General features: G+C 43.6%; 1 long non-coding RNA gene across 1 annotated transcript in view; it reads left to right on the top strand.

Annotated features, from left to right (window-relative positions):
* Positions 1-13,974, top strand: part of LOC306927509 — a 74,901-nt gene extending 60,927 nt beyond the window's left edge. The window contains exon 5 of the long non-coding RNA XR_013790530.1: positions 13,038-13,974. This is a non-coding gene — a long non-coding RNA (uncharacterized lncRNA). The remainder of the gene's footprint in view (positions 1-13,037) is intronic.
* The last annotated feature ends 237 nt before the right edge of the window (positions 13,975-14,211 follow it).

The following is a 14,211-nucleotide window of genomic DNA, read 5'->3' on the forward strand; positions in this document are numbered from 1 at the left end:
CTGACGCTTTTCAGTTGTGTCGTCGGCCCAAATGTGTGACAGTAATGTGGGGAAAGAGAAACAAAGAGAATGTGTGCAAAATGGGGGGGGGGGGGGTTGAAACAACGCTGCACTGCCTGAAGTGCATGTGATGTTGATGAGCCAATGCACATGTGACGTCTGTGACCCAGAGAGACATCAGCTTTGGAAATGCACATACTACTACTCTGCAAAACCCTGAGCATTCATCAAACTCTGGAGTCATAAGGGTCCATTTTCACACTCGACTCTGGATGATTGTTCAGGATGTTGCGATGTAGGCAATGGCATAGGAGATGGAGACATAATGCTTTGTTGTTCTAAAGACAATAATTTCCTATAGGAAAAACAAAGGGAATGGTTTAATAATAGAAGAACACAGGGTGAGTGTGCTACTGTATATAGGCCACTTTGTCTGCTGTCGCTGATCTCAGCCCACTTTGTGTCGTCTGTCAGAGAAACCCTCTCGGGGCAGTTCACTTCTCACCCCATTCGTCTCGCTTTTTCCACCATATCCCCCCAGCCTGTTCTCGTGACCGCTTTACGCGGCTTCGCAAGCGACAAAATGCTGTGAAGAGATGTCCCGACCGCCATAGCACAAGGATTCCCCCCGCTGTTTTATCCCTCCATCATTCCCTGCACTCGCTCCACATTTCCTCTGCTCTCTCACTCTCTCCTATTCTCTTTCAGTCCTCTTGTTCCACCCTCATTTTTTTCTTCTCCATGATACACACGCTGTAATGCCTCATTCTCACAGAGAGTCACAGAGAGAGAGCGGGGGGGTGTGCAGAGAGAGACGGAGAGGGAGAGAGAGAGGGGGGGGGGAGCGGCGAATGCCGAACTCACTGACTGGAAAAGGATTCCGATTTTTTCTTCTTTCCTTTAATGAAAAGGCGCATGATGAGAGACAGTGTAAGACAAAATGTGGCTTTCCTTCCCTGCTTCCTTCCTCTCCTAAGCTCTAAAAGCTCCTTCGTTTTCTCTCTCTCCCTCTCTTTGCACTCTGTATCCATCTCTGTCGTTCTGTCCTTTCTATCGCTCTTGTGGGCTTCCAACTCGTTTCAGCTCTGTGGGAGAGCAATGAATGGATGATATTATTTATTTGTCTCTCTGTCTAGCGAGGCCATGGCTACGTCGGATGCTGTTCTTTAGCAGGCTGAGCAAGAGGGGCAAGGCAGATGGTCTGCTACGGCTCCTCTGCCCTAGAGATTTGCAGCGGCCGGTCCAGCAAGCGTTCAGGGAGAGGGGAAGAAAAGGAAGAACAAAAAGAGAGGTGAGACATATTGAAACTGAAGAAAGTAGAAGCGTGTGTGAAAGAGGGAGAGAGAGACAGACAGAAGGAAACAAGAGACAGAAAGAGGTGGCATACTGTAGATGGGTTTCACTGTCACAGGGGAGAGAGAGAGGAGGGCAGAGAGACTACAGCAACAGGAGTTGACACATTCTTTCCTATTATTCAGTAGCGTGACCGTTCCAGCTCTCCATTGCCTGCCGTTTTCGTAGCTCTCAAACTTTTGTCAAGGAAAAGAAAACGGATGATAATGCACCGCTTCCGTCTGTTTTTCTCTAATGTGGAAACTTTAGCATGCAGTGTGCTGAAATCATGAGCACAACAATATCTGTACGGTATATGGTATCATACAGTATGTGAGGTCTGTAGGATGCTTTGTGTGGCAGGCAGCATTAATGTCTCTCGTCTAGTAGACAGGGCCTGTCTAGGTTGACTGAATATCTTTGGCCCTGTGTTTTTATTCCAGCCTTCGCCCTGCTGCTTGCATGCTCTTTCTTTCAGGATAGTGGATAGCCATAGTAGCAATACTATGGCTTTCCAACACTTTGATTTCATTATTATATCTAATGTTGGCACATAATATGTTTGCACCGCTGCCTAGGCTTATGGTGCACACTGCATATGCATCATCTGTTCTTATCCTCTTCCCATTTTAGACATTCTGTATCATTTCTCAGAATTGTATTCTCTTTTTTTTTAGCAGCAGTTTGTTCCTTTTGTCCACCTCCCCCCCACCCCCTCGTGTCCATGTTCTGTGTTTTCTCCCATTTCAGATCAACCTCTCACCTGTCCCCCCTCTCTCTCTCTCTCTCTCTCTCTCTCTCTCTCTCTCTCTCTCTCTCTCCCCCCCCCCCACTCTCTCTCTCTCCCCCCCACTCTCTCTCTCTCCCTCGTCCTCTCTCTCTCTCTCTCTCTCTCTCCCCCCCACTCTCTCTCTCTCTCTCTCTCTCTCTCTCTCTCTCTCTCTCTCTCCCCCCCCCCACTCTCTCTCTCTCCCCCCCACTCTCTCTCTCTCCCTCGTCCTCTCTCTCTCTCTCTCTCTCTCTCTCTCCCCCCCACTCTCTCTCTCTCCCCCCCACTCTCTCTCTCTCCCTCGTCCTCTCTCTCTCTCTCTCTCTCTCTCTCTCTCTCTCTCTCTCTCCCCCCCACTCTCTCTCCCCCCCACTCTCTCTCTCTCCCTCGTCCTCTCTCTCTCCCACTCTCTCTCTCTCTCTCTCTCCCTCGTCCTCTCTCTCTCTCCCTCTCTCTCTTTCACTCTCGCTGCACATGGTGTAGCCGTTGCATGTCTGAGCAGCAGACGGCCAGACAGCAGTCTGCTCGAGCAGCCTCATGTGGCCGCCCGCAGGATTCCTCGCGAACAAAGCCAGAGCGAGTGACGCTCAAATCTATTTCTAATCAATCCAGCTTTCCCCTCTCTCTCTTTTAACCCCATCACGTCCTGCCGTTTCCTCTCGCCTCCATCCTCTCCCGCTCGCTCTCTGTCTCTCTCCATCTGTTAGAATGACAAGCATTAGACATGGAGAGAAGACTGCGGCAGGCAGCCTCAGCCACCATGGATAGCTGGGTGAGTTTTATCTCTTTCTCATTCTACCTCTTTTCTCATGTCAACCCCCCCCCCCCACCTCCTCATCCTCCCCATCTTCTTAAAAGTCAGTTCTGTGTGAACCAGATAAATGGGTACGGTATATTGGTTCTAGTGGTGTGATCGATGGACGCTGTCTGTGCTGGCTGGAGCCCTCGATACAGGGGAATCATCTAGTGGGGGAAATTCGGGGCGTTTTAACGAAGTTGATGCATTTCCACGAAAGCAGGATCATGATCAGTGCATTTTGGCCGTCTGCTGCAGTCAGTATTGTGCTGCTGCCTGCGTGGTATTGTTTGTGTGGTCAGCGAAGGCAGGGGTGGTCCGATATCGATCAATGTCCCATGCTTGGTTTTGCCAGGCCAGACTGGAGGTGTGACTGCAATGCCAGAAGATAATTGAGGCTCTGAACATCATGTAATAGCAAAGTGCTGTGTGCCTGGGTGTGACTTGGCATGCAGTGACGGCCATTCAGTACATGGTAAAATCCATAGTGTTAATTTTACTCCAACGAGTGTACAGATGGAACCTAAATGGACCAGTGGTTCCATTTGTACTCTCTTTGGAGTTAGATTAACGCTGGGATTTTACTGTCTATGTGTGTGTAGGTCCAGGTCAATTTGCACATGAATCGTGGGTCTAGTTTTGTTATAGTAATCCAGTGTGCTGCTTTTTGGAGTGTGTATGTATAGTAGTATTTGACTACTGTCTGGATATATCAATGTATACACCAAATGGCACTTGTCCATGGGAGGAAGCGCGGTGCGGTTTTGGACTTATCTTGTCCAGGCTGGACTCAGTATCTATGTGATAAAGACTGAGATGTACAGTGCTGGAGCACAAAGCCAGGGAGGGAGGAAGCTGCCATTGTCTGCTCCATTCACACACAGGCATGGCACTCTAAAACAGCAGCAGATATCCTATCTACTGCACTATGTCGCTTATGAGAAAAGCCAAATCGAAAAACAATCTGTACCTCTCTCATTCCCTGAGACCCTAACTTGTGACGTTTTGCTGTGATGTGCACGGGTTGGGTTCTTGGGAGCTGCGAGGGGCACTCACACGTCTCCAAGGAATAACTGCAAAAAGAGCGTGGGGAGGGGAATGGGGAAGTAGTTTAAGCTAAAATGGCGGAGAAACAAAAGATGCAAAAATTAATAAATAGGGAAATCATGATAATAATTACAAAAAAACCCCATTTCATCCTTTAGACAAGGTAGCGAGGAATGTTCAATGCTCGATCCACCCATAGTGAGAAAATCTAGACCAGTATAGAGAGAAACGAGAAGGGAAGAACATTGAGCTTCTTTCAGAATGAGGAGACCCAGAGGGAGGCATACACTCTGCAAAATCCTCAGTGCTAATTGAACTCTGAGAGTGTAAAAATGCACGCTCGCAGGTCCATTTCTACACTCTGGGAGTTTGATTAACTCTCAGGATTTCTGCAGGGTAGGGTGCAGGGCACAGAGGACAGACGGGGGTGGGGGGGGGGGGGACATGGAGAGTGGAATGTTGGTGCCTGAAGCCCATGTGACTAGAATGAAGGGATGACCAGACAGTGGCTACTCTACTGTACTTTGTGTGTGAGGTGACACCATCCTGTCACTTGCAGAACCACACTGAATTTTGGGGGGAGGGCCCTGAATTAACCACATTAACCCTCGCCTCCGTGTTTAGCCATGTCATATATTCCCCCAAAATAACCTACGCCTACTGTATAATAATTTATATTCCATCATATGCTGGTGACGCACTGCGAATACAGCCCATCGACAAGCTCACAACACGTTGTGAGCTTGTCGATGGACTATTTTAGCCGTGCGACACCATGGTACGACAAAGTAAGTGGTTAAAGAATGCACAAAGAATTTGACTCCGGTGAAATGCCCAGACACATTGACTGAGATATGGACATATGGTATGCTTATGCATACATGCAAATACACAGACACAATGCAATATACCAGTGGTTTTCAACACTTTTCATATCAAGGCCCATTATTTATTGGGTATTTGAGCCACGGACCACCATTTGATGAGATTTAGCCTCTCAGATCCAAAACTAACGGATATTTTGTCCACAATTCTATTCTGTATTGATGTAGGTACCATTAGGAGAGATAACAGGCAAACGTTGAATTGTGTAGACTTCTTGTAAATGAAGCAATGCAGATGTGTAACTATAATTTAACTCTTGAGAGCGTAAAATGAAACCAAATGGACCCGGTCCATTTGGTTTCATTTTACACTCTCAAGAGTTAAAGATCTATAAGGGCCCATTTGGTTAGCAACTTTCCATCATTTAGCTGGGGACCACCTGGAACCCCCCCCCAAGGCCCACTGGGGGTCCCCTGACCACTGGTTGAAAACCACTGCAATATACGAATACCGCACTGGTGGTGAGGAAGCAGCCATCTAGGACATCCTAGTGAGTGTTGTACAGTATCATGCATTGTTCCAGTATGCACAATAAACCGTTTTTCAGGAAATAAACGAGAATGAGATGAGTCTGAGAGTGTTCCGGTGCACCGTTAATCTTATTGGGGCTGCATAGTGAAAGGTATTGAACATGTTTTCCATATAAACCAGAGAAAAGGCACACCAATAATGGCCCTTGCCACTTCCTCCACTCCCTCTGTCCAGAAGCTCTGCATGCAGCATGCCTTATCTTGAGAGCAGCACAAAGTACTGGAGAGAGCGTGATACTGAAAGCTCAGTATACTTGTGCTTGACCTCATGGAAATTCTCATCAGTCTATCGTGCGTGCGTGCGTGCGTGCGTGCGTGCGCGTTCCTGACATAGACCACACATTCTGAACAGCACATCAGTTGATTGAGGATGCATGGGATGAAATCGGTGTCCCCATTTAGACGTTGCTGTAGTTTCCTGGGGTTAAGGTAAAGCTTATTGTACATATGGAATAAATGTATGTATGTAAGTCAATGTGATTTCCCAAAGTGTGTGTGTGTGTGTGTGTGTGTGTGTGTGTGTGTGTGTGTGTGTGTGTGTGTGTGTGTGTGTGTGTGTGTGTGTGTGTGTGTGTGTGTGTGTGTGTGTGTGTGTGTGTGTGTGTGTGTGTGTGTGTGTGTGTGTGTGTGTGTGTGTGTGTGTGTGGCCCATTGCAATGATAACCCATTGTGTGCAATGAGACATAAGGTTCTCATTATCACTTCACTATTGAATGTAAGAGGATGCTGAATCGTGAAACTGGATCCTAGATGGAATTAAGTTAATGCTAGTTTTGCTTGTAGCTTCGACCCCTCTGCCCTTTAACCACAGTAACACTGACATCTCTGTTTTGGGAATGTCGTGGCAAAATGTTTTATAAAAAGTCTATAATAGTCATTCTTCATTTTTCTTTCATAGCAGATTTACAAGCTCAGAAAGCATTGTGAGCTTGTACATCGTACCATTTTTTGATTGGTTGATGTATAAAATAGGACTAAAAGTGGTTAATAAATCTAAAGCTGCATGCCAAATATCTATCTAATCTATTTCTAATGATGATAATTTATATTTGACAGCTCTATGCCATTAAATAATGGCATGTGGATAGGATGGGATTAGAGGAAGTGTGAACGGATTAGATGGAATGATTGATGGAAGGCCGAGAGACGGGCCATTTTAGGTTTTTGGCCTGAGTCGTCTGCCATGTGGTGCTTTCACTACTCAAAACTCATTGAAAAATCCATGCTGAGATTTTAGTGAAAGACAATATCACCGTAGAAATGGTTTATGTGAATGTAAGCCTTCACGTGTTTGACTATGTTTTGTCTTTCATTGAGCTCTATTCATATTTATTGGATACAATGATAGTGTTGTTTTTTCTCCAATCTATTTCCCCATCACATTGAGGCATGGTAATGAGGTTACAATTCAGATCATTAGTTTAAAATTTAGGGTATTGTTTCAGCTGCATTTTCTATTTAGATGAGCAATTAATAGAAAATGCGTTTTCTGTTATTGGACATGTCTCAAATCATCCAGGAGCTATTTTAAAGAATGAAACCTCATTTTACCCTATCTGTAAGGTAGAGTATGTTAATACCATATAACTAGAACATCTGCAGTGGTTGGAGGTGCTTTCCCGCTCTCTCACTATTGACAATGTCAACCCTGGTGTCGGGTAGTACACTTACTGCTTGCCAATGTCAGTGCCACTTATCCCATTAAAACCACGAAAGCATCTGTGTCATTTTAGATCTTTTGCGTTGGCAATTCAAAAATACTGATAGCAGATATACAAGCTCACAGTCACAGGAGCGCTTCACTTCAGTTCATGCCGCCCTGCGAGCATGTACTGTACATCTGCAATCTTTGAAAATGTTTAGAAAAATCTCGAAAGAAATACTGATTTAGAAGGCATTTGTAGAATCGGCCTCATTTGAAGCAGACGGCACACCTGAGTGGACGCACGCTGCGTCGCCATCTTTATTGTAGTTCCGACATTGTTGCAGTTGCCTCTCTACATCGGGAGGGGGAGACGACGGACTACATTTGAGTTTTCCTTCCTGATGAAACCCAACAGGATGTTGTGGTGATTGCTATGGAGTTTGGCATGAATGAATGCAGTCTGATGATCTGCCATCAGTGGTGAAAAGTACATTTACTTAAGTACAATTTTGAGGTATTTGTACTTTACTTGACTATTTCCAATTTCCAATGCTTTTACTTCTACTCCATTAAATTTCAGATTCAAATATTGTACTTTTACTCCACTACCATTATTTGAAAACTTTAGTTACTTTTGATTATTAATATTTATTATTACAAAACATACAGTAAACACTTCAGCCCTATACATACATTTCGGACATTTGAAAATAGCAGATCTACAAGCACATATTGTGCATTGTGTGCTTGTATATCTGCTATTTTCAAAATAATAGTATACATGTGAAAACTTGTGAAATGAGACATTCTGCATAATGAGTACTTTTACTTTAAGTATATTTTGATACCAATACTTTTGTAATTATACTCAAGTAGGCTACATTTTGAATTCCAGACTTACTTGTAACAGAGTATTTCTACATTGCAGTATTGATACTTTTACTTAAGTAAATGAGAGTATTTTTTCCACCATTGTCTGCCATTGCAGTGGTCTGCAGTACATCATACAGCACCAATATGGTGCACACTGTCCCTGGATTCTGTGTGTGTGTGTGTGTGTGTGTGTGTGTGTGTGTGTGTGTGTGTGTGTGTGTGTGTGTGTGTGTGTGTGTGTGTGTGTGTGTGTGTGTGTGTGTGTGTGTGTGTGTGTGTGTGTGTGTGTGTGTGTGTGTGTGTGTGTGTGTGTGTGTGTGTGTGTGTGTGTGTGTGTGTGTGTGTGTGTGTGTGTGTGTGTGTGTGTGTGTGTGTGTGTGTGCGTGCGTGCGTGCGTGCGCGCACGCGTGCGTGAGACTTTTGTACGTATAGTAAGGATGTAGCAGAAATCCACTTTGTGTGATTCTGTTGTCTTATACTGTATGTATGTACATGTCATGTAGTACTGTATGTCTACATAAAAGTGTGTGTGCGTGCATGCGCGTGTGTGTACAGCTACAGAGTGGATATAAGATAAATCAACACTCTTTTCACTGTGTGTGCGTTTGTAGAAATACATGAATACCTGCGTGTGCGTGCTGTCCTCTGGTTGCATGTGGTGCCATCTGAGCTCATCAGGCTTTCTGCTTTCCCATTTGGAGCCATAGGTATACAGCAGTACACTGTCAAATCTATGTTCATTTAACTCTGGGAGTGCAGTGCACAAATGGAACTAAATGGACAACCCAATTTAAATCGGATTAATTGCATGGTCAAATCGATCAATACTGATATTGCAATATGGTAGCGTTTACCTTACACCTGTTATACAGTAACTGTGATTATCTGATTATCTGATCTTTTTTATTCTTATTACCTGATTTAATAGGCCCACTGATGAACACTACACTATTTCCAAATGTACAGTATTCTGTACAGCTATAACAACTTAAATGTAACAAAGAGTAACATTTATTTTTGCTTAACATTTTTCCAACTGGTTTGCTTATATTTGTTCTACAGGTTGATAGATACTTTTGAAAGCTTCCCTGGGAAACACTGATTGAATCTGCTGCCTTGACTCGTCACAAAAGGCTTTTTTCATCTTTACATTCAAGCATAAATATAATATAAAATATCGGCAAAAATATGAGGATTATTTTGATAATACCGATGATACTCATATTGCATTCTTAGGTACATCAACCGATACCAATATGGTGAACAATACATTATGCATCCCTAACCCATACTACTGTATTCTCTTACTTACTACTGTTAAATGACTGTGTTGTTGATGCTGCCAGAATGGCACTGTTTCCCTCAGCCAGCAGACACACACAAAGACTGAGACGAGAGAGAGAGAGACAGACAGACGGAGGGAGAGAGACAGTCGGGTATAGAGAGAGAGCGTGAGTGAGTATACAAGCGGAAATGGAGGGATTGGAGATGGGGAGAGAGAGAGAATGCACATGGGGACATGGGGAGACCTGCAGTAGTACTGTATATAGCTGGCAAATGTGTAGATTGATAACCGATACGATGTCAGCGTTTATGTCCCAGAATGCTTGCAATATTATCTCTTTCTGTGATGGAATAGTGTTGCTGCTGATGTGCCAATATTTTGCAGTACAGTAGTACATATTTGACCAACGTACCTGCGTGTGCGTGTGTGCGTGTGCGTGTGTGTGTGTGTGCGCGCGCGTTGCAAGAGTAATGAAGACCAGACCTTCTACCTCACCACTGCCACCCAGTGTTTGCCAGATATTTGCTAAGTTGTAAAATGGCCGACCATCGACACAGCACTATAGATCAGTGTGTATTAAAGGAGTGTGGTTCTCAAACGGTGTGCCGAAGCACACTGGTGTCCCATGAGACAAGTCTCTATGTGCCTTGGGATTTTGTGTTATTGCAATACAACCTTACAAAAGTTATGAATTACCTTTAGGAGACAGATTATATGCCATTAATAAATATATATTTTAACCACTTTGAACCTGGGGTCCCTATTTTGGGTATATGTTATTATAGGCGTCATTTTAAAATAGCAGAACTAGCTCACAACACGTTGCTATTTTCGCTTCCTTGAGATTTTGACCTTTCCTGTGCCTTGGGCACAAAATGTTTGGAAACTACTGTTTCAAAGTGAAACTCATAATGCTCCCCAACAACTTTCTTTCTGTTTTATCCCAGTGGCATTTCCTTTGATTAATAGATTTTGATGGTATCAAATGTTTGTATACATTGATTATAGTATGATGTTTGTCACTATAAACTTTGGTACAGTGTGTGGCATACAGTATTATAAATGGTACACCTTCCTTGGGAGAGGATGAAATTCATCGAAATACTAGGCAAGGCTTATTTTCTATATAATGAAACATGCATAATTATAAATTATATAATTCAGAAGAAAAAAAGACTTCTGCTGTTATATTTTCTAAAAATGCTTTTTAGTAATTGCTGACATTGTATCGGTATGTAACAGCTGTAACAAGATGCTTTACTGTACAAAACAATCCTGAATGTTAATATAACTCTTGAGAGTGTACAAATGGACCCATACGGGTCCATTTGGTTCCATTTGTACACTCTCAGACTTACAGTTGGGTGCCACCGATATTGTCCCTTATCATTTGACCCATTTAGGCCTGACCTCAAAATTTTAAAAAATCCTTCTAAATCCTCCAGTTTTCTGAAATAAATATTTTCACGATTTTTCAAAAATAGCTAAATTATAACATAAAAGGGGTTCCCGCCCAAAATGGGTTAACTGTCCTTTTGCGCAGATCACGCAAACATCAGCAAAAAGAAAAGGACAATATCGATGGCCTCCAACTGTACAAATACAACTTTGTGGCACAAACTTTCCTGGATCCGTTCCTGGCCAGTCATTTACTGTAAAACTGGCTCATCCATCTAAACTGCAACCACAATTTAAAGACCTACAGTATAATGCAATTGTTGAATACACCTCAACAGGTGTTATTTGAAGTGCTGACTGAAATCAGAGGCAATGCTAAGAGATTTGAACGCAGGTCTCCTGCGTGCGAAGGCAACATCTATTCTTAAGCGCTAGCCTAAAGGGGATTTCCCCCTTGGCTGGGGGAGATATTAGGCTTTTGGTCATCAGGATATGAGCTACTCTGCTACACTAACACATACGGTACAGTCACATCAATATTCATTTAGAACTCAATTCAATCATAGTAGTTTATCGACGATTGATAATTAAAAAGCAAATTGATACCTTGTTGGACACAAGCATAGTCTACAATGACTTGATTTCAGGGCGTTTTGCATGTTTCTATTTTTATTTATATTCAAGTTTTATATGGATCGTGGTGGTCATATAGACTTCTCTAAACTATGAAGATTACATGAGGCAATTACAGTACGTACGGTATTTGCTTATTAGATTATGTCTCAACTAATCACCTTCATTGGATTTCAGATGAAATATGAAGCTCAGAAAACAGTAAGCTAGAACAACAACACATGGTAATATATCAAATTCATAAAAATAGTCATCAAGAATCATAAGCAAGCTAAGAACCTAAAATCTGATTTTGTCTAACAGTAGCTTATCTTATCTGTACAGTGAAGCTATTAGTATAGTATACATTATAGATGCTACGTCTACATAAAATGCTATATTATAAATATAAATCCGTCTAACAGTAGAATATCTGTACAATGAAACTATGAGTATACACTATAGAGTGCTATGTCTAAATAAATCTAAATTACATAAGTGGAGCCTTTGCATACGCCTGAAAGATTGCCGAGGCTAGGGCAAGTGCTACGGGCTAAGATGGAGTCTGAAGAGGTGTGTTTTTTCAGACTACGGCGGAAGATCGGGAGTGAGTCTACAGTTCTGATTGCAATGAGAACTTGGAAGTTCATTCCATAGTTTCGGAGCCAGTTTTTGTTTGCTTGCTGTGAATGCACACATCTGTACCAGCGTTATGCTTATGTTGCAGTCATCTGTTTTCTGTAGCCGCATTAGCCACTACGTGCCACCATCCATCCCCCTGCCCACTCATGCTCACTGAGAGACCTGAAATGCCCTCTGCTCCCTGGCTGGAAGACTGAACCCATGTCTGTGAATGTAGCTCGGTTACTCAGTCCATTTGGGTTCATTCAGCCTGTCGCAGGTGCGCCACCCCCCCCCCCCCCCCCCCCACACACACACACACACACACACACACATTCTGCCCCCACCCCTACCCCGCTCCCTCCCTTATCACTGCAGTGCTGCAGCTCTTGTCTGGGCGCTAGGCATGCTATTGTTCTTGTACCCTCCCTCTTCACCTAGCTATGTTTCTCTGGGTACTGGCGCCACTCTGCCTGCCCCACCCCTCTGGATGGGGGGCTGTGGGAAGGGGCTGGCTCCGAGTCACTGTGATACTTGGCACCGGAGTGCCCTGTGCAGGTTAACCTTCTCGCTTCAAGCCTCAGCTCTCCCCGGCCCGGACAGAGCTGACTATAGCCCCCTCCCGTCACTGCTGCTGCTGCTGCTGCCGCTGCTGCAGGCTGCCGCCATCTTGTGCGTTTTGCACTCCCAGGCTCTCTGCCTCTGCCGCACTCAACCCAAATCAGCTTCTGTCTCCTGCCACATTTTTTTTCTTTCTTTTTTTCTCCTGCCAACGCCTTCCTACGACAAGGGAATGACAATATTTTCTCTGTGCCCGGCTAATAGGCACATTTTGAAGCCACAGGCTGCTTACCTGACACTTTACCATGTGCAGCCGTTCTTGTTCTAAAACAGTAAAGCTGTCATGGAACAGAGACTAGTGACCTATTACTGCAGATGATGTCACCTGTAGTAACCTTGATATAGATATATCCTTCCTGTCTGTATGTACTGTACCTGCTCCTGACATGTGCCATGTGCTGGTGTCAGTGTATCTTGGGAGCATGTGAAACATGCTTACTGTGTGTGTGTGTGTGTGCGTGTGTGCGTGTGTGCGTGTGTGCGTGTGTGCGTGTGTGCGTGTGTGCGTGTGTGCGTGTGTGCGTGCGTGCGTGCGTGTGTGCGTGTGTGCGTGTGTGCGTGCGTGCGTGCGTGCGTGCGTGCTGGGGTAGAGGAAGAACTGATACAGTAACTCTTCTTGACAGGCACTTCACCACTATGGTCAGGACTGGCACTCCATTGACCAATATGGGTGTGTGACAGACAGACAGACAGACATGGGAAAAGAAGCACCAAGAACTATTGTATATTGTATTAAATGTAAATCCAGTATCTGATGTATCTGACCTCATCAATAAAATGTTTTTAAATTTGCATTGTAGGCCATTGAAACATCTGCATAAGAATGTGGTTGCTCCGGCAGTTTGTTCTATGTTGACATCATTGTGTAGCTAGTGTGTAATCATGTTTGTGTTAAGATTCTAGAGCAGTGGTTCGTTCTCAAAGTAGGATCCAGGGACCCTCACGGTTCCTTTAGGCCAGCGTTCTAAATGGACCTTTACAGGTCTCTAACTCAATGAGTCAGACACCCAGAAAAAGAGGCCCTGTACCAATGGTATCAAAAAGAACTATGACATTGAAAAGGTTCTTAATCTGTATGAGTTTTTATTTGGTCTGCCTCTGTTAATTTAAATATCTGTTTTGCGATATATTTGATTTATTTATTAGCTCCATTAGCTTACTGTACTGTTACAGCAGCTACTCTACCTGCAGTGCCTCGTAGATATTTGTAATACAACATTGGCCCTAATGGTTGTTTTGCATAACAGTTAGTTTTGTCAGCTTTGTCTAACATTCCCCATTTCAGGTCAGTGGAGATGGTTTAGGCCCTGGTCCCACCAGCTGTGAACCAATCAAAGAGCCGTTATTAATCAGTGCTAAGCATTGTACAGATCTGGCTCTGACCACCTAGCCCCACATCGTGTGGTTCAGGCAAAATCGGAATATGGCTGAGATTAATGAAAGCAGCACTGATGGTCTTGCCCTCAACCGAAATGCTTTGTTTGAGACTCACTGCTTTGACCTGATGTAAATTAATGTGATTTTCATAAGCCTATCTCACACTACTTCTGTATTGTACGATAATGTTGACAGAATAAACACATCATTCTCTTGTGGTGAGGAGTTGGTATTTCTTTCAATTTAATACATTTTGTGACACTGACGTTATTGTTCATTTGTTGCACAGTGATAACTTACATCATGTTTAGCAGGTAATGTGTGCAAAATAAATTGGATAAATTGTATATCTATATACTAGCAATACCAGTAAAACAAACATGAATTGTGCTTAGCAATTAAGGTAATTATAACTCCCTA

Source organism: Electrona antarctica (genome assembly GCF_951216825.1).
Source record: "Electrona antarctica genome assembly, chromosome: 8".
NCBI lineage: Eukaryota > Metazoa > Chordata > Actinopteri > Myctophiformes > Myctophidae > Electrona > Electrona antarctica.